Below are 27,406 nucleotides of genomic sequence, written 5' to 3' on the forward strand. Positions count from 1 at the left end.
TCTAATGCTTAGGCGCAGTGGGGAGCCCCCTTATCTGCTTCCGTAATGCGCCTTATTATGCTTCAGTAACGGGTATTAGAAGCCAAGCAGTATGTTACATCTCCTCCTACATGGTACATTCCCATACTGCCTAGATACATATGAATCCTGCATGTCACATGTCATTACATTTTCTGAGACTGTATCTCCATCCATGCTAAAAATACACAGAGAGAAAGGGAGAGAGAGAACTTGAGTGTAAGCAACAGATACTTCTGCACAGACCCTTGGCAATACCAAAGACTGAGAGATTTATACGTGTGTTTATTATTCATCATTGTTTGAGGAAGAGCATTTGTGAAGATAACTGGCCCTAGGGATTTTCACAGCAAGCTCCTGCTTGGTGCTTGCACCCATCCATTTCCAAGCTGGATACGCTTGAGTGCAGCCCTCTCCACCTGCCTTTTCATCTACATGGTGGCCCGATTTTTTTCTGATCTGCTTAGATACAGAGCCATTCCCATAAAAATAACTCCAGAGCTATCCATAAATACTCTCACTCAGAATTTCCAAGCAGTCAACAAACCTGTGAAACTTGTGACCTGCTGGTGTCCTGCTCCTCTGCTACCGAAATACAGGGACCGCAGAGCCCCGAGCCTGCTGCGGGGACCTGTTCCTGCCATGCCATTTCTCCCAGGAAGTGTCCCCACTGTGGGGCCACCTGCCAGCAGCATGGAGTGGCCTCCAGGAGTCCACATTGCAATACAAATGCGAGGCAGACTTTTTGAACCAGACCTCACTCCCCTAACCCGAAAAAATAGGGAAATCGTTAGTGGCCTAAAACCTCACTCTAGCAGCTTGATCACTGGTGCTCCAGAGTTGGATTTGGTCTTATGTGCGGGAGACGGGGGAGGAGCAGCGGTCCTCTGGTGACATGTGTCAGGCAGGAACATGGCACATGCTGGAAGTACCCCCGGTGTCCAGGGCTTTTGCACGTGTGCGCGCACAGCCGAATGGGCAGGGGCAGCCCCCTCCTGCTCAGCTGCAGCAGATGGAGCAGAGAGGCAGGCTGCCTGTCGGCGGGGCTGGGCAGCGGAGCTGTGCGCTCCAGCTCTGACTAATGAAGCTGATTTGATGAGCTGATTATTCTTGTGTATTAGTGCGTCGCTGACATGGTGCTCCACGCTGTACCAGACACAGAAGGAAGGGTACAACACAGGCCCCCTACTGTGCTTTCCACCTAGGCTGGTGGACCAGAGGATCCAGAAAGACGGGGTTCTGGATGCTGAGGAGGAGATGAAACCCCTCTTTGTAACACAGCACTGCAGCTTTCTGAGCTGGAATGTAGCAGCATTCCTAATTTAGATACTCTGGTTGAATTTTAAGTGGAAGTGAACAAAACATTTGAAAAGCTGTCCCTGTTCTCTCAGCAGGGAGACTTCGAGAATTTTCTGGGTTTAGGGAAAAAATACTGGCATAAAACTGGCCAGAGTTTTCCCAGGTAGAGATTCCTGGAAGCACAGGCTGGTTTTCTAGATGTGACGGATATAAACAAAGGGGTTGGTTATCAGGAGGTGATTCATGATGGGAGGGATAATGATGAATAGGTGTTATGACAACAACTGCTCTGCAGCTGTAGCTCTCTTCTCTGCCACAAACTGCCAAAAACTCACCAGCTTTTCCCTGGGACCTTCTAATGACAGTAAACAAGGCTTGACAGTGTCCAACACAGAAGGTACATGACTGTTGACCTCCTCGCAGCAGGAGAAAATTGGCTAAATAGCATCAAGATGTGGAATTGCAGGTACCTGTTAGGTGTCTGGGTTTTTGCAGGCAGCAAACCATCCCCCAGACAACATTATTCCTGGTCTACATAAGCCATTAATTATGTTAATAATGTTTCTACAGGTGCAGTTTCTCCAATTTTAGCTCTATATTCCTTCCTCAAAATGCAGAAAAGTACCCTCTGGGAGCACAAGGATGGCTTTTTATATGTTTTTGTTCATTTCCAGTCCAAATTGAACAAGAGCAAGCCCTGGCAGAATTTTTTTTCAAGCAGAGTGGCAGTGCTGCTCTTGCTGAATCATCCGTGACAATGATTAGGCAAAAACACAAAAATAAACATTCCTTGGCAGCCAGGCTCCAATCTCCCCTACAAAGTATCAAACTCACCATATAGAGATCAGCCACAGAGTTTGAAAAATTCTGCATTAGGCCACTTAGTCTGTGCTTGTCACGGAGAACAGGCTGCACCGAACACGGAGAAGCTCAGCAGAGTCCAGAGGAACGACCAGCTGCACATTGGTGATCAGGTGCTCAAAGAGAACTACTGTGCGGTTTCCACCATGATATCTGGACGCACACAGAATAAGCAGGAGAGGTTTGCTACAGGGTCCAATGCAAGGCTGAACGCATACAGAGGTCTGCTGGAAAGTGGGGCTGGCATACAATAGTGATGCTCATAATATTTATGTATTCATATATATTTGAATGTCTTTTCAGATTCACTTACTTCGAGTACCTTACTCATGCAAGTCCCATGCTTCACCCCATCCATGAGGTTTCCACTCGTCAGCTCCTTGGCTCTGTCATTCCTCATTACAACAGTCACCTATGAGAATAGGTAGAGAAACAAAAGGCCAGATGCACAGCTGCACAGATGCACACTGTAACAAAGGAGAGCAACTCTCTTTGGACATAACCAACATGTGTGAACTTGCTTGACTGTTTGTAATCCCATTTCTTCTTGCCTGTTCTCACAGCTATGCTGAATTTAAACATACAGCAATTTCCAGCCACAAATGTTCTCTTTTTCATATAATAAGGCTTATTGAACCTACATGTTGAGGCATTAAGAAAAATGGGGATTCAGGGAGAAGGAAGGATGAAGGTGAAAGAGGAGTGAGGGTTAAAGAAGATAACTTTGAGTCAAAGTCACTGAGTTCTTTTCTCAGTTCCACCAGAAATTTTCCCGAATGCCGTTGGACATGCCACTTCACCAACATGTGCCTTGACTGAGAAATCTGACAAATATGGACATCAGACAATCCACACCATGAGGTCTTGTTGGGTGTCCTTGTTGCATGTCTGTGAGTTGCTGAGATCCCACTTAGGCTAGCACCATAGAGAAGTTTTTACCCAAACACACAGAAAAGGAAGCGGAGGCTCTGAGATCTGGAAACATCAGTCTGAGGATTCATGCCTGGCAAAGAATGTCAATACTATTGCCAAGCATATTCTGCTGAACTTTCTGTGAGGTGGCTCTTCTTGTTTCTACACAACAGCAAATACTCCATGAGGTATGAAAGACCACTGCCGTATACCTGCACCACATTTCCACTGCAACACAAAATACTCATTGATTAAAATTTCAGGGAAGTCATGGAATGGCGCAAGGAGTGATGAGTTCAAGGACCAAGAGTGAGGGGAAATTTCAGTTTGCTGCACTATTCCAAATCACTTGCACAGCCGTTGTAGATCCCTTGGCTTTATAGATGGAAAGCTATGTTGCGCAGAAAGGCTGAGTTTCACACCCGGAATCTACGAACTAGAATCTCATTCATGGCAGAGAGTCACTGGACACTGCCTCCTTATATTGTGAATTAGAAAGCTCAGATGAGGAGGAGGTGCTCAGGCATGAAAAGATATCTGTTGTCTAGGAGCCCCTCTGCTCCGTAGTCGGGTTGGATTGGGTTGGGCATGCAGCTGGTCTGCACAACTTCATGGTGCAGGCTCTCTTACCTCCCCAAACTGAGGTCTGGATTGTGCAGACAGTCCTCTGGCTCAAGAGCTCCGCTGCCAGTCCTGAGCTATCGACCCATCACAGGATCTGTACGGGGAAGTCACAGAGGTAGAGCATACCTCTGCTGCAGAGCCATGGTAAGCACCTGCCTGCAAGCTGCTCTAGGAGCTCCTGCTCCACTCAGCTTCATGCTATGTTTTTTGTGATTGATTGTCAGTCTCATGCAGATTTTGATAAGAAGCTTCCTGAGCCAGGGAAATTGGCTGCCTGCTCCATAGCTGTGCTGTCGTAACAGTGCAGGACCCCACATTTTGCAGTTGGACAGTCGACTTCAGTCATAATCTCCAGAAAGTGATAGATAGCTCTAGAAGACACTCTGATCTGAGGTTTATTGAAATGTCTTGTTAAGTTGCTGCTCTCCAGTCCACCTGTCCACTGACCATATAGGATACCAAAGGCATGTCTCAGGGAGATGTCTTAGGTCTCCTCCCAAAACTTTGATAGTATAAAACCAGGCCTGAATATGCAATGACCTCAACAGCGTTTAATAATATGAGTGTGCTGTGTCTGCCTTCTTCTGTCTTCAGCTGTGTGTTTCTGTTTGCCACCCATCCCTCTTCCGCTCCTTCTCCCTCACTAGCTCCTTTTCTTTTCCTTTTTTTTCAGGGATGAATACATAACTCCCCATCTTTTTATAAAGGGTTTATACAACACCTAGAACAGCATCCAAAAGTGCAATGCTCTCATCCTTGCTGGAGACCTCTCAGTGCTCCTGCAGTCCCTTAAATCTGACCATCCAGAAGCACCTATTACTGACAGCTCACTCAGAGTCAGCTTCCTCTACCATCATGTGCGTGCAGATTAAATGTGTTTTCTTGCACAGGCCATCAAGAATAACAGAAGTGCTTACTTTCTGAGCCACACTATAGCTGTCTTCTTGGTAAAACATAGAAAGTTAGAAAAAAAAATCGTGCTCACTTGAAATGACTACTGAAGGAATGCCCAATGGATAAATTAGACATTTCTTGGCTGTGAAGGTGGCACCTTTCAGTGACATCCCATGACGAAAACTTTGGGAGTGATGGCCAGGTATGGTGGCATGTTAATGTGAACAGCCTCTCTCAGCTACACATATTATGACAGGATCTGAAGGTGGAAGGATTAAGAATATATTAGTTATCAACTTACTTTCAGATTAGTTTCTTAATACAGTAAGATTTAAAAGCAAGATGGTAGGGCACTGTGAGATCCAGAGGTATTTGTGAAACAGTGAGCAAACCTAAAAGGCTGTGGTTTTTTTGAATGTGACTTGGTTATTTTCTAGGGGAGTTACAAACCAGAAAAGATCTACATTTGTATTATTTTTTTAAAGACCTGTTACTTGCCTAAATTTTGAGCCAAACTGTTTCTGATGTGGAAGTTGGGTGGGAGAACATTCTCCTAGACCCTGTTTACATCCCCTGTACCCTGCGCTAGAGGTGAGGTGTTGTTGAGTGTTGCCAAGAAAATGAGTGGCAGCATTTGGCGATGGAGAGGCAGAAGCCTAAGCCAGGACCCTGGGAGGTGCTCTGATCCAGCGCATGCACCTCCCCGGCAGAGTGAACCAATATATCAGGAAAATACTTGCGCCTCGCCTTTCCCTCCTCTTCTTCATTCCTCAAAAACCGAAGTTTTGTCTTAAGGGCACAACCAAGCCCTAGAAAAGTTTACTCTGACACCCGAATTCTGAATGCTGTTTTGGTTTTTTTTTTTCTAGGAAGAGAGGATAAACATGATGGAGCATGAAGGACACTACATCTGAAGTGGGGCAGAGGCTTGCGTAAAAGAAGATTAATGCTGGAGAGCTGGCTGGGAAGGGGTCAGAGTAAATAATTTGTTTTCCTCAGAAAATTAAGCATATGCACAGAGTAGCAGACAGTGACTATGGGAAAACCTGTCAGAACAAAGTAGTAGTCTTCCATTCTCTCCTGCCTACAGATGCAGCCAAATGCACAAGAATGGGGTTGGGGGTTGTTCATAAATAGTCTGGCTGCCGTTTGTCAGAGGCAACAGTTGAAATGTCCATGCACAATTGCGACTTCAGCATGTGCTAAAGATGACAATGGCATCCAGTCGCAATGGCCCCGTTGAGAACTGTCGTTCCAAGTCACAGTCATAAAACTACTGGTGGGTGGTCTTCATCTCTGCTTGTCCTCATTATCATTTCATTGTGTTTTTGTGGCCCACTGCATCATGACACTCCCTGCATTTTAAAGCATTTCATTGATGGGGCAGTTTGACATTCATATTTATATGTCCTTGTTGTATTGCAGTGGTTTCTCCTATTCTTGGGATCCAAGCCTTTTGTGAAATTGTGCGAGGAAGACGTGTATTCAGATCTTGGCCCAATGTATTGGGTATTGTCAGGAAATAACAGAAAGTATTGCGGATTTAAACATCCTGGACACTATCCTGCTGCTGTGGAACATAACAGAAGAGGTTTTCTTGCCAGAGACTGAAAGGCAAGGCGGCAGAAGAGGTCAGATGGGCAACATGTACCTGGCTTGAGGTTCAAGAGCAAACTTACCAGGTTACAATGTTAACAGGAGGCAGTCTGCTCTCCATCCTCCTCCACCAGAAGTGGGCACCGAAACCAGAAAGCCCAACCCCTAATAACATACCTTTTATTTAACATTATTATTTAACATGTAGGTCAAAAGCTAAGCAAAGCCTATGTGCAGCTCAGTGACTGGACAAAGCTTGAGCTGCAAAAGCAAAATGTTTGCCAAACCTGTGGAAAATAAGAACAAGAGATAGCTTACACAGTAGGGTAAAAAAAAAAAAAAAAGAAAAAAAAAAGAAAAAAAAAAAGCCAAACAAACAAATCCTAGTGAAACCCGAAGATTTACTTCAACTGATTTACTTCCACTTTTGGCTGATGGGTCCTCTGCTTCAGGAGCCGGGGCCAGAGCAGAGGATTTGACCCATTCCTGCACTCCTCGGGCAGGACAGCCAGGGGGCACAGCAGGGACTTGATGCACGCAGGGCTGCCTTGCCCTAGCTGGAAAGCAGAGTAAAGCGGGCAGGCACAGGAGGCACACAGGGCTTGTGCCATTCTGCGAGGCCAACATGTACATAGCTGGCTTACTGTGTGGCAGATACCCCGGGTCTGCATACGTCAAGCTGTAATACACGGTGCTTCCGACTTTCCAAGTTTTGCTTGTTCCAGGCACATAAAGGAGCAGCTGCTGCTCATGTGTGCAGGCGTTGTTGCCCAGTGAGGAGCTGAGGATGTGTCTTGGCAAATGGAAAGAGCCTTAAGTTTGCAGGTAAAATGCCACGGAAAGGAAATGAAAAGATAGACCCAACTCAAAACTGTTCGAAACGGGGCAAAGCACAGCTTGCAAATCGAACTTAAGAATGAACAAAATATCTGACATGGGCTTTCTCCAAATTTTCCTGAAAACAATCACCCATGGACAAGAAGTCAAAGGCCTACTTTTAGCCGAAAGACCAATCTGCTCCAGAAGTTCCCCTTCGTGGAGTATAGCTTTTAAACCTGACCACCTTCTCGAACCATTAGTGAGAATGCCGAATTTTTAGAAGAGCCCTTAGAACCCTGGGATCGTAATTCCCTTCTTTACCCAGAGAACAGAACCACACGAGAAGGAGGTGTGCAGGCATCTTGCATTGCACTTCCAAAATGCCTCAGCCCTGATCCGCAAGTTTTCAGGGCAGGATTCATCCCCTGTGCTCATTCGGTCCTTGGTCTCAGCTATTGGTGCCAAAAACGAGAGCGATGAGAGCCAAGTAGGATGACAGCTTTTGTACTGTGCTCTTTGGCCCACTAGAAACTGGATGGTGAGGCAGCAATAAAGATGCCTTCCTCAACCATTGTGCCTAGATCCACAGAAAACCACCAGGAGCAAAAATCGAATCCTGTACTTTCATGCTTATATAGCCATGGCCTGAGATGGAAGAGGTGGCTCTGGACACACAGTACGCACCTCTGTGAAACATCTCTGACATGCTCGAAACTCAGGACAGGAGATCCCTGCCTAACCTTCCTCCATGAGACAGGAGTCCTGCACAACAGAGCTAGCAATAGTAATGCTCTTTGTTTAAATATTATTTGCCATGATTATAGCACTTTTGTCGATGAATGATTGATGGACCAGCTGGAACAGCATTGAGCATATTCATTAAGTTTTTGGTATATTTTTGCTTTTGGCTGTCAATGGTTTAGACTCATGATTTTCATCTTGTGCCTTACTTATGAGCTGTTCGAGTTGACAGTTACCTATTTGCCATTCACCCCTTGTGGTATTGAGTTGATCACCTAAACCACACAGTACTCCTTCTGTTTCCCTCTCAGTAAGTGAAACTGGCCAAAGAGAAGAGTAAACAAGGAAATACCATCACAAACATATAAACATTTGTGGTTTTATGTGAATAAGTACATTACAAAGAGCACCCAACCACTCCAACGATAGTCAACCCTCACTTCCCTAAGGAAATATTCAGAAGACACAGCATGGAATGAGAATGCAAATGGAATTTAAACAAATATTCACCAGTCCTGTTTTTTCAGCACTTAACCTGCTCTGTTATTTAGGCCATCAGCCTTTAGTCATGTTGGAGTCTTTCGTGGAGAAAATATTAGCTTGTATTTTTAATGCAATGTGTGATTTCCTGATGAATTCTCCTACTGCTCATGCAGGAGAGGGGAGAGGTTCACATTAAGGAGTTTAACCAGGTATTTGGTTATTATTTTGATCTGTAATATGTGCTCTTACCAGCCTGAAAAAGAAATGAACTTTAGACAAGGTTCTGAGCTACATGGAAAAATGAGACCTGACATTTGAAACTTATTAAGCGCTTTAATTTAAAAGGCAAGTAATTTCATCAAATGCATGTAGCTTTCTCCCGTACTTGGAACTGCACGGGTGTTCAGGTCTTTCACCAAACCAGGAGCATCACTCATTTTAAAGGTGAATCACTTCCTCTCCCAAAATAACCTGCAAAAGAGAATCTATAACAATTTCGTTGTGATTTAACTTTTTTCACCATGTTGCTAACAAGAAAAGGCAGTGGAGGAGGGAAGAGGGTAGGGAGAGAAGAAAGGTGCCAGCCACTAGGCCAACGTATTTGACATCCTACCTTGATTCATTTAAGAAAGACTGCAACGTAAGATTGTAAGAAAGATTGTTACAAAGGATTGTGAAAATATGAATCTTGGAAGAGGTTGCATGAGAAAGATTGTTATAAATCATGTGCAGACTGTCTATAGACTGCAGGTCAATATGGAAAGACACCTTTTTCCTAAATACAGAAAAGACAGGTTTAAGAAAGGAATCAAGGGACACCAGAACATTGCTGCTTTGAATGTTGCATTATGTTTAGTTGGATTTCGTGTGACAGTATGTGTCACTGACGTGACTCCTTCAGTGCATACATAGGGATAAAATTTCGTGACGTGGTATTTTACATTGCATATAGCAAAGAGAAAAATAGAGATACCCTTTTTTAAAGTGTTGTTGTTGATTTTTTTTTACTTTAATTTTGTCGTTATCAGTGCTGGAACTTCTGCCTGTGGCTCCTGTTGTAATTGGAGAGGTTTTGCTGTGCATTGTCCTCAGTGCCTGGCTGGCTGCTCGGAGGCTGCTCAGCTCACTTAGAATCACTCAGCAGGGAAACAGGGTCATGTGGGGAATCAGCACAGACAGCTGTGACCCAGTGTTACCCAGTACCCAGCATTACCGCGATGGCCCAGTCGTGGGCGGGGGAAGTGCCCTGGTCCCCAAGCGCCGTTGCCTATATTACTGTGTGTACTCTGATGTAGTGCCAACAGGCTCCTCACGCTCCCCTGCTCCCTCCGGTCCCATGCCACCCACTTGTCTAGGAAACCAGGTCCTCGCACCTCCCCTGGCTCAGAGGGAATGTTGTTTCCCAAAAACATTGAGCTGCCCTGAAGGGACCCGTCCCAGGATGACAGAAAGCAGCCGTTTCTGGTCTGGCCAGGCATGCGGAGGTGCAGGCACTGGGGTCCAGGGTCCAGAAAGGTTCTGTTCAGAATGCTAGAAGTCACATCGTGTTTTGAAGGCTCAATTTGGTAATTGGGCAGTGCCCCCCCCGCCCCCGGCCATCTGTGCTGAGCAGTATCTGCTCTTGCTGGCTGGGCAGAGGCACTTGGCTCCCCCCCGACAATAGCCTGACACCTCCGATTAGGGAGCACAGCCTCCCCATGCCCTGCTCTCCCCACACCCTCTCTGGGAGAGGCAGCTCCTGCCAGGGGGATGTTTGGGTACCCAAATCTGGGCAGAAGGGTAGCTGAACTGGGTCTTACCAGCAGCACCTCTGGAGTGTCAGGAGCCGATAGAAGGTGCCGAAGCAGGAGAGGGTCCAGCGCTTCCCCACTGCACCCTCCCAGCCCTCAAGGCTCTGTGGGTCGGGGACTGCCGGAGGAAGGTTGTGTTCACAGCCACAGCTCCCTTGGTGTCCACCAAATCTCTGATTTCTAAGCTTTTCTTGCAGGCCTAGGCACTGTTCTTGTAAGTGGCTCCAAAACTGCACTGAGCCTCAGTGTCCAGAAACATCAGCAAGAAGTGCTTTTTTTTGTGCAGATGTTTTTGGACACATGCTTGATGTCAGACTGTCATATCTTCAAAATGATCCCCCTTGAAGGAAGGGAACATGAGTGTGGGAATGTCTAGGTGGTCTGAAAAAAACCTTCAGTGCTGTTTTGATACCAGTGGCAGCATTGCATTCATTCTGGGAGGAATATTCACGGCTAAGCTCTAAGCCTCTGATTTATAATGGAAATACTGATAGATCCAGATCCATTTGCAGATGCTATTATAATGTTTCATCCTGGGGAGGAGAGGAGGAAGGGAAACAGCCTCCTTCCCTTTTCATTTTAAATATCGGCACACTCTGATATTGGTTTCATGAAGCATTTGGATGGGTCCTTATTCACAAATGAATAAAAATGAGTAAAGTCCTCAGAATCAAAGGTAAGCCAAAACTGGCACCCATAAGCACAAGGCAACCCAGAGAGCCCATCTGCAGCCAAACCATGCAGCAGACCCAGACACAGCTTAAAGGCTGGCAACAAGACCGCCTGCAGAATCTGCCAAGGAGCCAGATGCTGTTGCTTCCCAAGCTTGGCATGAGGGTTCCTGATTGCCATCCAACAAAGAGGAAAAAGAGGAATGATATAATGTGGTGGGATAAAACACATCCCACCTCAACCTCCTTTATTGCTCATTGAAAAAAAAATCGTGGAAGATACTATTGGAAATGTATCATTGTTTTCAGAAATACATACATTAGCCACAACAATGGCCTTGCCAAATGGGAAAAGTAGGAGCTATTTAAATGTATGTGCCATTTAAAAAAAAATTAAATCTTCATATGCTGTGTTTTGGGTATGGATGTCTTTGTGTCTTTTGTTAACTGTTACAGTGATAACCACTAAAATGAATACAAGTGTGGCAAAAGCTTCCAGTTTTTTACAGTAATATTTCAAAATCCCCTGTCTCAGCACAGCTGTCTAGATCAGATAGATCACGGTGATGGCTACTGAATGTAAAGAAGCCAGGTTTGTAAAGCAAGGTGCAGAGAAATAAAAAAGGAAATTGTAAATAAAGATATGTACTGAGAAAGACATTATGAAACAAAAAGTATATCAAGGCATTGTACAGATAAGGGCTCTGCTTTTTCCACAGTTGCACAACTCTTGTGTTGATGTAACTTGATTTCATTGACATTGCAGTTGAGGGAAACTGGAGTAACGCTGTGAAGTATTTGGCGCCGGCAATATGAAAAGAAGTTATGAGGCTGTGCACCTGAAGATATATAAAACCATGAGGGCACCATCACTTCTGGCAGTGGAAAGGACAAAGGAAAATAAATAAGAAAATATACATAAAATAAAATGCTGCAGATAGGTAAAGAAATAGGAAGCAGTAAAAAAGTGATGTAAAAAAATAAATAAGAAAAAACTGGTAGAGTTACCTGAACAATAACAGCTGTTATCATTACTCTTATAATCATCATCATCATATCATATTTTGGAAAATACCAGGTGCTTCCATAAATGATATTTCAGGGCAGCTCAAACATATTTGCAAATTCAAGTCAATTTTGCCAGAGATTTTCAGCTGAAAGAAATACATCAGAACATGGTAGACAAACCAGTCCCATAATTTCCATTGCTAGCTGTTTTAGCACAGTCAAAAGATTCAGGCACCTGTTAAAAAAGGGAAGGCTTTCTATAAAATCCAGGGAAAGGGATCCCCTTTTATCCAATAGCACAGTGGTTAAAGCTGTTGCTGAGGACAAGGAGACTCAGCTTCAATTAAGCCTGTAGTCCTGTGTCCAGGGTGTTGTCTGAACAGGGCTGAGCTGCGGATTCACGTCTCTTCTGGGCATGGGAGAATATTGAATATTAAACCTGAGCCCTCCACATTAACAAAATTGTCCTGGCTGCTGTGATACTGGCTCACAGGAGCACTTCTCTCCTGTTTTGTTATCCCAGTTTTTACATCCCTTGGCTTTCATTAATATTTTTTATTGTAATTATTTCATTGTTATTGTTTTAACTTAGGGAGATGCTACATTTTCTTTACCCGAATCAAATCACTTTTGGATTTGCTTTTTTTAATTCTTGTCTGGTCTTGGTCGGTGTAACCCATTTGAATTCTTTATCAAATCCAATTATTCATACTTTCAATACATACACCAAATAACTCAATTAGTTGTGCAGTCCTTCTTACAGCATTTTCAGCAGGTTAAGTTGAAAATGCTTGGTGAAATATGAGATATGGAAATACGTTTATTGTAAAGCAAGAATATAAAATAGTGAGAAGTATATTGTGAAGTGTTACATACTAAAAGATACAAGATTCTTGATGCATTTCTCTAAGTTTCAAATACATATTTATATTTACAGAGTGCTATCTGTGATAAATTTATTGTGTGTGTAAAATCCCTACTGTTAAGAATTTCAGTGACAGCCATATTTATACACTGGAAAATGAAGAACTGTGATACCATGAGAAGGTGTATCTCAAAAGGTTTCTCTCACCTCTGCAAGCCACCAGGAGATATTTACCTTTCTGCTACATTTAAGACTAGTGATAAGGAAGGCTTCAGTTTGAAAGGCTGCTATGTGTTTTTATAGCTGATCACTGCAGAGTATGTAGCCTAAAAACTATGTATTATGATATATTTGTTTCTCGCTCTATATAACTCTCTTCTTAGGGGACAGCATTGCCTACTGCAGCTATATCATATCATGATATCATATTATATAATTAATAATAGTATTACAGAAAACGCAGACACTAATGAGTGCTGAAGACTATAAGGAGGATTGCCCAAGATCTTCTATTCTAAAATCTTGCTTTGTTATGTCCTAACTTGGCTGAACATTCAACACTTGAGGTAAAATTTTCCATGATGCTTGGCTGTCTCAGGCTGATAATTATGGTTCTTGTTTTGCTAAGTTTTAGAAAAAAAGCTCCTTCCTTAAATAGGGCCATTTTCTCATGTGAAATGAGTTCTTACATTAATTGACTGGCTTAGGACTCCTGTTCTCTGATGGAGGGAATAGGAAAAAAAAATCAGGTCTCTGAGATTTGACAACAGTATTGTGTATCAGAAAAATGCCTCTGAGTTTGACCGTGTTAGAGCTTTGAAGAAACCAGGCTGGTTATGTCTGGCAGAGATGAGCTGGAGGCAAGCACCTAAATCCTCTGGGCAGACCTGAGCAGACATCATTTTGGGGTGGCGTGCCTGCTCCCTCACCTTTGCTGCCCCTGGGTGCTGCCACTGCCTGCAGCACTTTGGGGAGCAGTAGCCACCTCCACAGACTCCAGCGCTACACTGAAGTAATAGAGAATCTCCTTTCAGGGCATGTTGAGGCTGCATGATCAAACAGTGGTTTTCATTACTTTCGCTCCTCCAGCTCCTCCAGCTGTCTCAATCACTGCATGGGGCTCATGATGAGCACCCCGCTGCTGTGTCAAGCAGCAGTCCCGGGGGTCAGGGAATCATAGAATACTTTGGGTTGGAAGGGACCTTCAAAGTTCATCTAGTCCAACCTCCATGCAATGAGCAGGGACATCAACTAGATCAGGTTGCTCAGGGCCCCGTCCAGCCCGGTCTTGAATGTCTCCAGGGATGGGGCATCTACTACCTCTCTGGGCAACCCGTGTCAGTGTTTCACCACGCTCAGTGTAAAAAATTTCTTCCTCGTGTCTAGCCTGAATCTCCCCTCCTTTACTTCAAAACCATTACCCCTTGTTCTTTCGTAACCAGTCCTGCTAAAAGATCCGTCCCCATCTTTCTTATAGGCCCCTTTTAAGTACTAAAAGGCTGCGACATTAAGTACCGCAACATTAAGCACTGAAAGGAACACCCTGTCCACCTCCTGCGGCCGGGAAGAAGTTGCAAGGAAGGTGAGTGCAGATCCTGGACCCGATCCCCAGCCCTCCCTGAAACGGTTTGCTGCTTCGGCCGGTGCCGGTGCAGGTCCCTCCGCCGGGGACTTCTTGGCCGTCGGGGCATCTCCGGCCGCGGGAGCACCTGGAGCGCTGGCGCCCGGCGGCAGCAGCTGTGGCGGCGGGGGGCTGGCAGGCCAGCAGGCTGGGCAGCGAGCGCAGGGGGGCACCCCGAGGGCCCCCGTCCCCCCCCGCTAGCAGAGGGGAAAGCAGGCTTCGGGTTATTAACGGCTTCTCTGGAAGCCGAGCCGGGGCCGGGGCCGGGGCCAGGGCAGGCAGCCTGCCAGCCCAGCATCCCGGGAGGCTGCCTCGGCTCTCTTCGCCCACCTCTTTTGCTCCATCCAGTGGTGACGAGCCACCTTGGAGCCTCCAGGCATTGAGGATGAGGCCGAGGAGCACAGGGCGCCTCGGCCGCCCTGCCTCGGATTCCCGCAGCCTTCCAAGAGGATGCCCCAGCCCCAGCCCCTCCCCGGATAGCGGGATGCCGGGGGCACACGCAGCCCTGCTGTGCGGCATCAGCCCCACGGAGCACGGCTGGCCCAGGCCCCTCCGGCTGCAAGACACCGTCGCTGCCTTACAGTCCCGGCTGCCGGGGAAGCGGCAGCAGCCGGGGACCCTCCCAGCTGGGTACCAGCGATGCTTGACGGCCGGCCACCCGCCTGTCCAAGTCCGCCCTGGGCTGGGGGTGCTGAGGAAGGGGTGGCTCCTTTCCCTGTCGCTTCTGGGAAGAGGCAGAGCAGCGGGGGCCAAGGCCAGGAGGAACCTCTTCCCTTCAGTCTGAGCCTGGGGGGAGTGTTGGCTGCAGGAGAGAGCCCTTCAGACTCAGGTCTCCACCCAAGCCCAAGGTGAAGGCAGCCTGAAAGGTCCTCGACTCCGGTCAGAGCAGCTCCTCAGGTGGTCATCACCAAGGGTGCATTTGGCCCCCTGTGATTTGTTTGGGATTTTCTTCTTTTTCTTTTTTTTTGCCTTTGACATTCATGTCCATTTTGTCAATGCTAAAACCAGAAAACCTGCATTCCCATAATAATTTACATGTTGCCTAAAAGAAATGTGCATTGTCTCAGCAGAAGAGACTCAGCAATGAAGAATGAGAACCTTAAAAACCCCCCTTCCTGGTCTGTCCTCTTACCTGGGGTGTTTTGATGCCACAGGATAAAAATAAATAAAAGCAAGTACTTCCACTTCCTCAGAACGAAGCTGTTACGGGAGTAGCTCACTGGATGAGAGCAGCTCAGACCTGAAAAGCTTTCTTCTCTGTTGGGATCACAGCTTGAGCGTAGGCTTGTTGTGTCGGAATGGGCCTACTGTACCCAAACATCTGAGCTTTCTCCAGCTCCTAGAGGAACATTTTATACTCATTATACATGCAGCAGAATTTCAAAATATGTCCCTGGGACCAGAATGCAGGAGGAGGACATTAAAGGTTAGGAGGTACTAGAGGAGAAAAAAAAAAAAAAAAAAAAAGAATGAGTAATCTGGAGTTGCCTGATAACCCTTTGAGGCATCACCAAAAATTAACCATATTGAGCTGTTGTGAAAGGGGGAGATGTGCTACTTGACGTATTGTTAACAAAGAGAGGATTTTATTGCTTTAGGTACCTTTTAGAAGTTAAAAGCAAAGGATCAGCTCCACATCCCAGGTTTCAAAATGTTATGATCTAAGCACAGAATTCATCACTGCCACCACTAAGAGATCATACATCCTGGAGTGTCATGAGCCATCCGTGATTTGTGTCATTGCAGAGGATGATAAATCACTGCTAAAGACATAACAAGCAGCATCATCGCTGCAACACAATAGATCATGATGCATCAAGATCTTTGCTAAAATATTATTTACAGTTAGCAGAGGCTTGGAATGGCAAAGCAGAAGCTGATATTAATCTTCCCTGCATTGTGCTTTTCTGCACACTAAGGGCTGTGCCCTGGGAAAAATGGTATCTGTAACATTCACTGATGCAATAACCACTGGTTGTATACACTGGGGCTGAGATGGAATAAGTATATACATATATTTATGGAGAAAAGGAACAACATCGAGAACAAGTGAAGTCCTATTCTTCAGAGCATTGAGAACTTGGTGATTACACTGTTTAGAGCACATCTGCAAATGCAGACCTGTAAAGGTCTCTGTTCCTTAGAGCAGCACTAGAGAGAGGATTTAGTCAAAAAGCTTGAGGGGAAAAGAGACTTACTGGTTTTCAAAAAAGCCCTAAAGGTCTGGAAAAGTCTTAGCACTTCTTCCAGTTCTCCTCCTATACAGCATGTGCAAAGACTTAAACAAACTAAGCTTGAATCCCAAAGCTACTCTGGTAAGCACTTTAAGGGAGGTGCTAAATTAAAAACAGCACTGCTGACATAATTAATTTTTGGGGGGGTTGCTTTAAAAATCAAATTATCCCAAAAAAACATACCCCCCCAAGCACCCGAAGCCCAAAAAACCCCTAAACCCAGACAATTCGAACTTCTGAAAATTGCTGCCAGCTATTTTTATAGGCGACCCTCTAGAAACAGGCTCTCTCTCTGTCAATCCAGGCAAGTGTTTCTGAGGCACAGAGGACTGGGAGTTATTTCTTTTTCTTATGCAGGACATTGCTGATTTAGGTCACACCAACAGGACTAACAGTTCCATTTAAAGACATGCAGAGATGGGTAGAAATTTGGGGCTTTTTTCAGAAAAAATACTTCCTTCTGGAAGGAAATCTGTATTTCCAAGCTGCTGATGACCATTTTGCCAACAAAAACCCCGTAATGCTTTACAAGAGTCTGCCCAGCTCCAGCCTTACCCTGTCAGCGCAGGAATATTATCCACCTCCTGCCATCCTGAAGACAAAAGACACAAGTAAAGTGCCTTTCAGTTTTATATCAGTTACTCATCCTGTGTTTGCTTCATGATGTGAAGCTGAACCCTCCCACAGACTTTAATTGAGTTAAATCATTGCCAGAACCTTTTAGGCTCCCTCTCGTGCACCCTTCAATGCATGCATTTCTGATGAGGTATGTGAGCAGGGGCATGCTCTGAGGACAGCTGGGCAGCAAGCCACCTACCTGTGGGCTCCGAGTGTTTCCATCAGCTATATCTCACTTGAACATTTCTTTCCTCTTTAGATGATCACCAAAGTTGGAGAGGGGAATAAAGAGGAGCCATGAGCAATTTACTGGAATATATGCAGGCATTCCCCAGAATTTCCATCCTCCTCCTTAATTGGATATTATCCCTCATTAATGACTCTGTCAGAGCCTGTAGAGTACTAATTGTCTGTGGTTCCTCTCCCTTCCCCTCCTCTCTCTCCTCCCAGAGATTAGTCTTTTGTTCAAGTTCATGAAGTTTAATTTCTGTTCCTCTCACCAAGATGAGCAGTGCATCCAACCTTTGTTCCAGCAGAGCCCTTAGAGCCACGCATCACCTCCCTGGGATGGTGTTTTAGGATAAGGGGAAGACTCAAAGCCTCCTGTCTGTTGCATTATCAGTCACCAAATCCCAGCTACTCCAATGTTCTTACTGTGATATAGCATAGCCATGAGGTTGTTGCCACCTCATGCACCCACAAAGTTCCCGTTCTACATCTCGAGCAGGTGCAAACCCAGGAGAGTCAGAAGTCATCTAAGCCTTTCAAAAAATCAGAGGGTGGGAAGACATTGGCTGCATGTCACCTCCGTTTATCCTTTTTGGGGCTTGTGTTCTTTCAAAGTGAAACAGCTAATCCCAGAAGAACAAATAAACAAACAAACAAACCAACCTTAATTTAAGCGCCTGTTAATCAAGGACTGACATGAAAAATGAATGGTTTTGAATAGCTGAATTATTTTGCATTGCTGACTGCCTTGGTAGGCTTTCAGCCAGTTTTAGGCATTTTTCTGACTGGGTACCTTGCAAGGATATTTTAGGCCAGTTTATTTAAAGCATGAAACCCAGTAAGGTTTCCACTGGTGCTAGCAAATTCCCTGACATGATTTTGGGTGTGATAGCCTGTTTTGACTTATGGCCTACTTGGTCGAGGCCAGCATGCGTTCCTGCTGTTGTGTCCCTGGTTGCTCTGGAGATGCTCGTCCCCAGTGCTCGCCCTCATTAGCATCATTAGCACACAACGCAGCCGGGAGCCATCGGGCTGTGACCCCCAGCACCAGGGGGAGCCTAGCCAGGTCCAGCCATTCCCGCAACCCTGTCCGGGCATTGCAGGCACTCAGGGAGGCGGGTGGCCTCCCTCTTAGACCTAGTCTGGGATTTCTGCCATGCCTGTGGAGCACAGCCCTCCTGTCCCAGTTGCTTTTGCGATGGGAATGCTGGAGCCAAAGCCCAGGCTGTGTGGGGAGGCAGGGAGGCTTTTGCTGATGTCTTCAGTGGAGTTAAAGTGTCACCATCTGCTTTTTGCTATCCTGGGGGCCTGCTAGCAGGAATCAGATAGGCTGCCCATGCAAACTTTTTCCCTTTCTTGTAACTCTCTTGCTACCACAGCCATGGGCTGACTTGTTACTGCCTGCAGTCAGCACAGAGCAATAATGACCTTGGTCATACACAGAGAGCATCTTTTAACCACTGCTGTGCAGGGAAGCATCATTTTCCGATAAACATCAGATGACTTGAAGGCAATTCTTCAGGAAGACTCTCTATAATGGGAAATTATTACTTGAAAAAAAAGATGAAACCTTAAAACCACCACCACCGACAACAACAAAACACGGAAGAGCTGAATTGTCGTTTTCTGCTAGCCAAACTGCATGGGTTAAAATGAAGGTAAGCTATTTATCCGAGGAGCTAGAGGCTCTCCAGCCGTCAAGTCAGCCTGAAGTGGTTCAGTGTCCAGGTCATCCCAGGACGCTGACAAGGCAATGGCAAACGATCTGGCTCCTGCCCGGAGGCCTCACGTTTCAGGCTGTTCTGTCTGTCAGGGAGGTTCTGCCGGTGCTTCATGGCTATCTGTCCTTTCCACCTCAGCCAAGGTCATCCCTGCCTGGGCTACAGGCACAACCTGCTGCTCGGTCCATGGTTTCCAGCCCCAGCATGGCTCCTGCCCAGCTGTCAGGTCTGCGCTACGTGCCTGGTGTCCAGCGGGTCTTGCGAGTCTTCCTCCTCCCCTCCAACCCCTGGCTGTGGAGTAGAGCTGTATCCAGGGCTCTCACATCCGCTTGGGCTTCATCCCACACTTCCTGGAGTCTGTTTGCTCCCCAGACTCTCATTCTTAAGATGGCAATATCTGGGCTGATCACTTCTACCTGATTCAAATGTGGAGACTGCTTATTTTTCTGAAGATGACAGACGGGAAGGAGACCTTCCTCCTGTGCTGCCACCAGTGCTGCTTCAGTAGTGTTTTAGGAGCGAAATTGTTCCAGGGGTTTGGGACACCTGGAGCAGGAGATTTAGTGTTCTCTGCTCTCATCTGAAAATATAGGACAACAGAGACTACATGGTGGTTAGAAACTCTGCTATAAGGTCTGACCCATTTTTGTCCTCTAAAAGCAATATAACATCTGTTCTCAGTATTTCTGTGTGCCATTTCAGAAATATCTCTGGAAGAGCACTGCTAATTCATGCCCTGTACACTTTCAAATTGTATTATTGCAGCTCCTAGTTTATATATGCTTGGGGATGGATCTTTATATAAACTAAAACTTCCACAGAAGATTATCTTGGGGATACATTCAGTCGCAAAATGGACCTGTACCTGGCAGTTAAATCTCAGATCGGTCCAGCTGTCCTGCTGTGAATAAGTAGGAATAAATGTTAGTTGCTCCATCCTGAGGCGTCTCTACAGAGCAGCAGCTTTTTGGAGGCTTTGCTTCTGGAGGTGTTGGGGAGAAAGGGCTCAGAAAGGCATCTCCCCGCAGCTACCCAGCCGCTGCTGGTGAGCCAGACCTGTGGGCTTGGTGGAGTAAAGGAAGGAGAGGTGATGAAGATTCCAGAAGTTGCAGCTCCCAGATGCCCTGTGCTTCAGTTTTGTGACCTGGAAATGATAAGCAGAAATCACAGCAGTGAGCTGCCAAGGGAGTCACTCCAGTGGTGCACAGCCAAGGGGCAGAGGGGCTTGGCTCCATTTATCAGGGTGCAGGTGCCGAACTCTTCTCTTTAGCAACCAATGACAGAAACCAAGGGAATGGCAGGAAGATGTGCCAGGGGAGGTTTAGGTTGGACATGAGGAAAAGGTTCTTCACACAAAGGGTGGTGGAGCACTGGAACAGGCTCCCCAGGGAGGTGTCACGGCCCCAAGCCTGACAGTGTTCAAGAAGAGACTGGACAAGCCCTCAGACACATGGTGTGATCTGTGGGGTTGTCCTGTGCAGGGACAGGAGTTGAATTCGATGATCCTTGTGGGTCCCTTCCAACTCAGGACATTCTATGATACTATGATTCTATGCCTTGGAAGAAAAATGTGAAATCCTTGTGGACCTTCTGTGCCTGTGCCTGTGTCTGAGGTTAGGGAGACCTGACAGCTCCCAGAGGTCCCAGCCACTTCTAAAACTCTTCTCCCATTCCTGAGTGAGAAGTTTTTGCTCTGCAGATATTATCTGCCAGTAAATATTCCTGTAATCTGAGAGCTATCAAAAATGCTGGCTCCACTTATTTTAGAGTCCATCTTTGACCTCTACCGCTGTGAAATACATCTACTGATATCTCACCAGAGACTATAAAACATCTGGCTTGACTGAGCACCAAATAGCTGGAATTTTCTATCCATTTCAGTCTGTGGCATTGACCCCAAACAACAATTTATCTGTACCATTTCTGAGTTGCCTGGAACCCATGGGGCCCAAGATGCCAGGAGCAGTGTCAATCCAGCAAGCAAACCCAGCCCGCACCTGGGTGAATGGAGAAGTCTTGATTTTGAAGGAAGACCTCAGGTCTTACCCAGCATGATACGGCAGCCTTTGGGCAGGGCGATGACACCAAAGGTTGTTTACTCTTGTGCACATCCTCCCCGTGCCCAGCGTCACTGCTGGGTGGCAAAGCAATGGGAAAAGGCAGAAGACATGTAGATGGTAAGGCAGGGTGTCATCAGGTCCCCCTGCAGAGGCTGGATTTCACCACCTCCCAGCCCCTGCACCTCTGAACTCCTCAGGGGCTCAGGGGTAGTGTGGGAAGGAGCCAGGTGCAGGGCCCATTCACTCAGACAAACGCACGGCCAAAAGCAGTGACTTTTGGCAGGCCTGGGAGCAGGGCCGAGGAGAAGACACCTGCGTGTCGGCCGGTGGGCTCAGTTGCTGTGGTGCTGCACTTGCCGCAGCTGCAAAACACCCACCTGTCACTCCTTTGGCTTAGGGTGCCCCAAAATCCGCAGTCTGATGGGGTCGGGAGACGATGTCTTGCCCCACATCCCGGGTTTCTGACTCTGTCCCTCCCTTTGTCTCTTCTCTATAGACCTTGGGGCTGCTGGCTAGCAAGGCTGGAGGGGACTGGACATCATTTTGAGGCAATTTCTTTAAGATGGCAAACAACACTTGACCTTGTGTCTCTTTTGGTGGGCTGCCAGGAAGGTCGGCTGCCAGGAAGGTCAGCTGCCCAGAGGCATTTTCAGTGGTGGCAGCCATAGCAGTAAAGCAATGCAATATCTTTGACCACATGTCTAATTCCCTGTGTTTTCTGCTACAGATGAACAGACAAAAGACCTCCCAGGCGGGGAGGGGGCCCTGCTCCACCAGAATTTGGATTTTTCACTGTCAGCCAAGCAGAGGATCCAAACTCCAACAATGAGCTCCCTGCTCCAGCTGAAAAACATCTATAACCTCTCCAAGCCGAGCTCTGGCAGGGTGATACAAACTGCGAACTCCACAAGCTAATGACCTTGAAAATATCCATTTATCTTGGCCTTTCCCCCCAGCTTGAGATGCCACAGAAAATGTGAGACTTGCTTTCTTCTCCTTTCCTCTTTTTTTTTTTTTCTTTTCCTTTTTGAACAGGAGGGATGCAAATTCAGGGAATGCAGGCGACATGGAAACTGCTTGTTTTCACCTCTCTGGATGGAGCTCAGCACTGAGACCGCAGTGGAAGCCAAGAGCAGGGGGGAGTCGGTCCTCCAGTCCCTGATAAGTCAGGAGAGCAGTCTGCAGGGTAGGGACAACAGTGGTCCACCTACATGACCTGACTGCTCACACCGGCTGCTGTTTCATTAATCTTCATAAATAAGCAATACTTATGACCAGCAAAACCCAATCCTACGAGCCCATTGTTCTTACCTGCTAAAGGCAGCTCATAGATTGGTGTGGTTTGACAACCTGAACTGTATCAAAGCCCAGGCAACAGGTTAGAAATGCCCTTGGAACAAATGGAGCTGGTGCACAGTAAATGGTATTTCCTCAGGGAGAGCAGTGGCTGACTCCCTGGAGAGTTTTACTTTTCAAAATCTGTGTCTGTTCTCTATGCATTGCCAGTGTATGGAAAGCACTACTTGGCACAGCAGGATGCTCCCTTTCTTATGGGATATATGACTTGGGTGTAAAATAACCCTGCTTCATTTCCTTTGGCATTCAGTACAGACAGCTTAAAGTGAAAAGGAAAGTCACACAAAGCAGCTGGTGATGGACATGGGCAGAAGCTGCTACTAAGAAACATCCTTCCACTTATAGAAAAAAAACCCTGATTTGCCAAATGTTTTCTGACTGTTGCATGTTTTAGTTCTCTTACAGATGTGGTGGGATGCAGTCATTCTATTTGCAGATATCCTCCAGCGTACAGCCCGATCCGGCTGCTGCTCTGCAGATGCTCCACCACCTGTGGGCTGGGACCTGGCACTCACCTTTGTTCTCAGCCAGGGTGGTGGGCTGTCTGCTGGGACCTGCATTTGTGCTCCAGAGAGAATTTGCTGGCTGCTGCCTTTGAAGCTGTAGAAGTAAGCACCAGCTCGTGTTTCCATTTTAGGCATACATATATTGTACATCTTTGCTTACTGGACACTCTGGGATGCAATCCAGCCTCAGGAATTCTTGGCTTCCCTCTGGGTTTTGATGACTTTATAAGAGGTGGTGTTGCAGTGAAGGGGTCCATGGTAGTCATCTCCTAAATCACTGCCAGCAGGGTGGAGTCTTATAGGGACACTTGAAGAACAGAATTTTTATTCCAAAAGACATGCCCCACAAGGCAGGTGCGGCACTCCCTGCACACCCAGAGCTGCCCGCCCAGTGGCACCCCTGGAGATGCAGCTGCAGAACCAGGCATATCAGGGACTTGGTGTGACAGTGCACCACAGGCAAAGGCTGCCCTGTGGTTCCACAGGCCAGATCTGTGCTTTTTGGCAGGACAGTAAGATTGAGCCAGCTCCTCATACTTCCCCACTTCCACCCTTTCAAGTCCCCCATCAGCAGGGAAATGTTCAGGAAAATCCTCTACAGCACTTGCCTTCCTACTCAGGCTCGTGCCTGTACTCTGAGTGTGGGATAAAACAGGGCATTCATCTCACCTGATGAACACAGCACTTTGAAAAGATATCATATTGAAGTCCTCTGAGGAGAGCTCCATGGGTGCAGGGCTGCTGTAAAACAAGAAGGCGTCATTCTCACCCAGCATCCAGTGGTACAACGCTGCTGCTGAGCTGCCAGCTCGCCCCCGGCTCCCTGGGGTGCTAACCAAACACCCCAGATCACTGGATAAGGCCTCAGTTCAGTCAGGTACTTCAACATCAGCTTCAAGCAAGCAACTAAAATTTTGTCAGTATTCAGGGAAGTGCTTCAAGGGACTGCTTGCACAACCAGATTGCATTTAGCTTGAATACAGCTATCGGAATCTGGCTGCTTTAAAAGTACCTTTATGATATGCAGGTTTAATTATTTCTTTAAAAACAAAAATCTCTTCACAGGAAAGGAAACGCCAAAGCCTTTTCAAAGCTCATTAACACAGTGAATAAGAAGCCAGGGTTGATTTACATAACAGAGATATACATACGTATGTATACATGCGTGTACATTCGCAGAGTATTCTAAAAATAGGAGACATTTCAGAGGTTTTGGAGCAAGTAAATCTTTACATGCACTTCTGTTTTATTTCTTCCCTCCAAATTAATAGTTTAAATTAAAATCCAGTCCTTCTGTCTCATACAGTCTGCAAGACAGCGAACCACAGGCTTTCCTACAAACACCTCTCTCTAATTCCTCCATTGCAGGAGGAACCAAACACACCCAGTGCTATGGGAATGAAGGTCAATAAAGATGTCTTTGTATCTACTCTTGCAATTCTCCTAAAATGAAATTCACCCCTTAATCTGAAGGGCAATTTCCCTCTGAGAAATGTAGGAAAATGATAAACACTATTTTAACATGAAAAGGTTCAGAGGTTTGAGGTATCTAAGCAGAAATGGAAGTTAGATACCAGTTCTTGTGAACTGCGTGCTCCAAATATTTGAAACAATGCTTAACCTAAATCTTAGGAGTACCCTTGCTGCCTTGGTTGGAGTGGTTCTCATACTTCACACTAAGTGTATGCTTAACTGCTTCTCTGGGTCAGGGCCCCAGTTAGCACACCAAGATCTAATTTTATTCTCAGTTACAGTTGTGTAAGACTATATTAAGCAAGTCAGTTTGTATCAATAAAAAATCAGACTAAGATTTGACTCAGGATAGAAACCGGGATCACGATACAGAAAAGGGTATTTTGTTGTTGGAGGCTGCTGCCTCTGTTACACATGTTCTTACCCCAATAGCTCTTCATCCTCTTAAAAATGTCTCTGCTCCAACCTCTTCTCGCTCAGACCAGTATTTCTAATTTCTTCTGCAAAACAGCTTCTCAGCAGGTGGTGTTTGCATGCCGGTAAGATAATGCTGTGCGCCAGGATCCCCCAATTTCTAAAACAAAGCCTGTTAGCAAAAATCTACACAAACCCATAGGTAAAATGCATGTCTGCAAGTTAAACCTGTGCCTGTGTCCATGAGTAACCACATGTCAGTGTCACTCAAATCTCTCTTTCTTCGTTCTTCCCTTCTCCATCAAGCCATTTAGACCCTGATCCTGGTACTTTGGGCATCAGCTAGTGTTGCTCAGAAGTAAAGACTCCAGGTTAGCTTAGCTGTGTTCTCACAGTCCATGTTCAGAGAAGCACCCCATTTAGGTGAATTACACTAAATTATCCAGAATTACACTAAATCGTCCACTTACAGCTAAACATGTGCTTCGATGTTTTCCTGAGCAAGATGAACCTAAACATGAACTCTAGATTACGTCTGAGCATCTTCCCCATCCAAGCTGCAACCAGCTTGGAAGATCAGCCCTGAAACTGTGTGTCCCCTGGTACAGGCAGCTGCTTTCTGCACAATGGCTTCAAAATGCCTCACACACTGCTGGGTCCACAAACATCAGCTGAGGCTGATGTGCTTGGTTGGCCTGTCATTTGCACCTGTAAAAACCAGGGGTAAATCCAGCAGAGATCAGTAAGGGGAAGCAAGGGCCTGGCTGGCTCCAGTGCTCCCAGCTGTCCCGCTTGCCCCAGCCTGTGAACAGCTGTGCCGGGAGCCACAGCAGGGTGCCGGGGTGCACGGCAAGATCTCCTCGGCACAGGGAGGCCAGGAGGTTTGGCCAAGGGTCCCAGAGGGTTGGAGTTGGCTTTGGCCAAGCATCCAGAAGCTGATATGTGCAACGCAATGTCAAACAGATCCCAGCAGCTCCCACCGCAGCTGAGAGGGGATGAATGAACAATTCAAAGCAGACGCATGGTTTACCCCAATCTCTAGCAGCAGCAACTCTGGTTTTTAAAAATACGGTTTCGTCTGCGCACAAGGAAAGTAGGAAAAGGCAGCACAGACAGAGGCACACTTCGAGATCAACAAAGCACAGGTCTTGTTTGAAACACTGGCAGAAGACGAGCATCTCCCAGGGCCAGGTGCTGGGGTTAGTCCTGTCTGGCTGTCCCTGTGCAGGGAGGACAAGAAGCTTTAGATTTTATTAAATGTGGTAGGGATTTTTTTCTGTTAGTGTCTTGCCTCTTTTTTTTTTTTTTGCGATTGGCAGTAGTGGTTGTGCCATGCAATGTAAGCCAGGGGGTTTGTAGAATTACTGGTAGGACAGCATCAATGTGGCAAGCCAAAAGTTTGAAGAAAAATTCATGCATGCAGGCTCCTAAATATGGATCTTCATGGTTATTTTCAGCCAGAGTCTTGCACATCCATAGTTCTGGGTTAGAAAACATAAGCCCCAGGTGAAATGCATTTAGACACTCTCTGCCATCTGATGTGAAGGAAGACCCCTGTCACAAAATCATCTGTATGACCTACTTGCTTCTCCCTGCTAAGGAATTGTCCAGGACTCGTGTAACAACTTCAAACTCAGGCACATTCCTCGAGCTGTGTGACGAAAGTTGCACATTGCCTGACCACATTATATCTGCCTCTAGGCAGTGTTATCACTCCTTCCCTTCCATATGCTTAAGCAGAATTTTTACAAAAATAAATGAAATACATATGTACATTATGCAAAGAGTGTTCTTGAGCCGTGCTATATTTGGTTTTGCATGATACGTATCCAGTGTGTAGACCATTGGCACTCGGTTTTTAACTGTTAGAGATAAGCAGAGTCACAGTAAGCTACAAAAGAGTGTAAAATATGCAGGGCCTGATTCTCCGGCTAGCAGAGGCCCCTTTACATCATGCTGGCACCGTGCTGGTGTCTAAAAGCAAGTGCACATGTGACTGGAATCCACTTTCAGGCCCTTTTATACTGCCAAAAGAGCTTAAAGTTGCCTAAATTCAAATGAGACTCAGGTGCTTGTAATACAAGCTGGTAGTCATCATTAAAAGCTCCATTAATATGCTGCGCCTCTGCCCCCCAGCACTGGGGCAGGGGGCAGCAGTTGCCCCGGGGCACAGGGAGCCACTGGCAGATTGGGGGGCATGGTCGTTGTCCCCACCCCCAGGCAGACAGACAGGGCTTTTCCAGGACAAGGCGCGGTGGGCTGTGCCCAGGGGGTGCCACTGCGGGCAGGGGGACACGGGGACTGGTGAATGGAGGGCAGGTGGGCAGCCGTGTAGGGACGATTACGTGGGGCTGGGCGCCCCGCTTCCTCCAGCCAATTCCCTGCCCAAACTGGGATCCGCATCGCCCGTGTCTCCCTTTTCATGGCTGGTTTTCCTCCGTACAAAGAGCCGACAGAGAACATGCTGTATGTACAAGCGCAGGTACAGCCGCCCTCGGTTTTAATCATTCAGCGCCAGCCAAAGAGGGAGGGACGGGAGCGCTCCGCCGCCTTCCCAGCGGTGGTGCCGGCACCTCGGCCCGGGCGGCATCCAG

This window comes from Caloenas nicobarica, chromosome 3 (genome assembly GCF_036013445.1).
Source record: "Caloenas nicobarica isolate bCalNic1 chromosome 3, bCalNic1.hap1, whole genome shotgun sequence".
In the NCBI taxonomy this organism is placed as follows: Eukaryota; Metazoa; Chordata; class Aves; order Columbiformes; family Columbidae; genus Caloenas; species Caloenas nicobarica.